Raw genomic sequence first — 3,086 nt, 5'->3', positions numbered from 1 at the left:
CGAGACATTATCTAATTATGCCGGACCTTTCGAGTGTTGGGAACACAATCGAGCATTGTGCATCCCCTGATCATAGCTCAGAACTTTGAGCAGGAGCCGGCATTTCATCCACATATTACAGCAATCCGCACAGTTCAATGGTTTGGTCAATGAGGATCCAAACAGTCATATAGACAGTTTTCTCGAGTTGTGTGATATGCTGAAGATAAATGGAGTGACGGATGATGCCATCAAGTTGAGAGCCTTCCCATTTTCCCTAAAGGGGAGAGCGAAGTAGTGGCTACACTCATTACCTAGAGCATCGATTACCACATGGGAGGAAATGGTAGAAGCTTTTCTTGCCCGTTATTTTCCTCCCAGAAAATTGCAAAGCTTAGGAATGAGATCTCATCATTTGTTCAGTTGGAATTTGAGTCTCTATTTGAGACATGGGAAAGGTCAAGGAACTCCTGAGAAAGTGCCCGCAACATGGATTTCCGGAGTGGATGATTGTTCAGACCTTTTACAACAGTTTGAATCCGAGTACAAGGTAACTCTTATATGCGACAGCAGGAGGTACCTTAGGTAGCAAGACCCCCGATGATTCTCGGAATTTAATTGAAGAAATGGGGTTAAACAGCTACCAATGGAACGCTAGGGAGATGAAAAATGTGGCCAGTCTCCATGAAATAGATGCGGTAACTTCATTGGTGGCTCAAGTCGAGAGTTTGAGTAAGAAGTTAGATCTTCTAACTTCAAATAGAGTGGCGGCCATGACTAATTCCAATGGGTGTAGTAGAGGACATGCTCCCTCCGATTGCCCAATCTCTATCGGTGATGTTTCGCCGGTGGAGAACGTTATTTTTATAGGTAATGGCATGAGACCTCAAGGAAACCCATATAGTAATACCTACAATTCGGGTTGGAAGAATCATCCCAATTTTTCATGGAGTAATCAGGGTCCACAAAAGGCCATAGGGCCACCGGGTTTCCAACAACAACAACAACAAGCCTCTCAGGTGGAAAGTAGAGTCTCAGGTTTGCAAACCCGAATGACTGACTTAGAGAAGCACTTGGCTAGATTTGTGCAATCCGCAAATATAAGGTTTGAATCAGTCGAGGCTACACTTCGCAACCACACCGCCTCTTTGCATAACCTTGAAAATCAGGTGGGGTAAATTGGGAAGTCTCTCTCTGAAAGGCCACATGGAAGCTTGCCGAGCAATTCAGAGACCAACCCTAGAGAGCATGTGAAGGCAATCACTTTGAGAAGTGGTCGTGAGGTTGAAGGTAGGCTTCCGAGTGAGAAGCCAAAAGAATACACACCCGAGGTTATAGAGGTAGAAGAGGGGACGAGCAAAGAAAAAGAGGTGGCACCCCCACCTTTCAAGCCAAGAATCCCCTATCCCTCTAGATTGAAAAATGACCAAGGGGATGAACAGTACAAGAAGTTCCTGAGTTTGTTCAAGCAGCTCCACATCAATATTCCTTTTGTTGAGGCATTGGCCCAAATGCCTAAGTATGCGAAGTTCTTGAAAGACTTGTTGACTAACAAGAGGAAGTTAGAGGAAAGTGCTTCAGTGATTTTAAATGCTTCATGCTCAGCGGTATTGCAAAAGAACATGCCGAACAAGAAGAAAGACCCGGGAAGCTTCATCATTCCGTGTAATATTGGCAATTTAGGTGAGGAAATGCCATTGGCAGACTCAGGGGCTAGTATCAACGTCATGCCATACACTTTCTTTCAAAAGCCAGGCTTGGGCGAGCCGAGGCCTAATCGGATGACTTTGCAACTAGCAGACCAAATAGTGCAACATCCGAGAGGCATCAGTGAAGACGTGCTTGTCAAGATGGTCAAGTACATTTTTCTGGTTGACTTTGTAGTGCTACACGTCTATGAGGATGCAGATGTACCTTTGATACTTGGGAGACCGTTCTTGCGGACTTCCAAAGCATTGATTGATATGGACGGCGGAGAGCTCACATTGAGAGTTGGAGATGACAAGCTCACATACCGCCTAGCTGAAGCCATGCGGCATTCTCTTGATTTTGATGATACTTTATACTTTCTAGACACTACTGATGAGATTGTTGATGAATATATGCAGGAAATGTTCAATCCGGATCCGTATGAAGGTTTGTTCGACCAAGAGGAGGGACATGAAGATGTAATGATGCTTGGATCGACGGAAGAAGTACCATCTACCGCGGGGATCCTGAAGAAGGTGCTCTGGAAAATGAAGAGGGCTAGGAGATGCCACCGGAAACACTCCAATGCTGTTGGAGACGTCCATGAACGGAAAGAGTTGGATGAATCATTGCTAGGTGGTCCCAAGCCCGATAATACACCATCTACTTTCATTAGATTGTGCACATCATGCTTTCAATTCATGGGTAAGAGGGCAACCTTCATCTATGAACCCCCCGTGAGGTAAGACAAGGTACGTCAAGCTTAGTGATGTTAAACTAGCGCTTCTTGGGAGACAACCCAAGTGTTTACTGTTTTTCATAGTTGAATAATGTAGTGTTTTGCATGAATAAAATGTGGAGTGTTGATGTCTTGATTTATAGATGCTTTTGCTGAGATTTTCTTGTGGGCTTTGAATATTCATCGTGTATTTTCATGTGGAATTGGCGAAGTTATGTCGTTTGAGGTTTATTCCATGTTTTTCACTGGTAAAACTTGCATACTAGGCAGGCTCTGAGTGTCTGAACATGTTCAAAAATTTTCTGCAGAGCCTGCAGGTTTTTCTATGGCATCTAGTGAAGACGCATGGGCGTGTGGAATTTCCGCACGCCCTTGGATGTGTATTGCGAGCTCATCCAGAAAAGGTACAGGTGTGTGCGGCTGCCCCTGTGAACGACCATGCGACTGTCGCACGCCCGTGGGTAATTTCCTCACGGGCGTGTGAATTCCTGCAGAGTTGGACGGATTATCCCGAGAGCACACAGGGGCATGGACTCGCCCCTGTGGGCGACCTTGTGAACCACACACGGGCGTGTGTAATTTCCACACACCGATGCGAAAGTGCAGGAGGAATTCTCTCAAATCCTGGAAAATGCGAGGCGTGTGCACCTTCGTAAGACGGGCATGTGAATGTCCACGC

At 45.6% G+C, this 3,086-nt stretch overlaps 1 non-coding gene across 1 annotated transcript; it reads right to left on the bottom strand.

Annotated features, from left to right (window-relative positions):
- Positions 1-369: 369 nt before the first annotated feature.
- Positions 370-475, bottom strand: LOC120266440. The gene has a single exon (XR_005538176.1). It is a non-coding gene; the product is annotated as a small nucleolar RNA R71 (small nucleolar RNA).
- Between the last annotated feature and the right edge of the window lie 2,611 nt (positions 476-3,086).

The sequence above is a fragment of the Dioscorea cayenensis genome, chromosome 1 (genome assembly GCF_009730915.1).
Source record: "Dioscorea cayenensis subsp. rotundata cultivar TDr96_F1 chromosome 1, TDr96_F1_v2_PseudoChromosome.rev07_lg8_w22 25.fasta, whole genome shotgun sequence".
NCBI classification, from domain to species: Eukaryota; Viridiplantae; Streptophyta; class Magnoliopsida; order Dioscoreales; family Dioscoreaceae; genus Dioscorea; species Dioscorea cayenensis.
The sequence above is the reverse complement of the archived record's forward strand: the minus strand, read 5'-3'. Positions and strand labels throughout refer to the sequence as shown.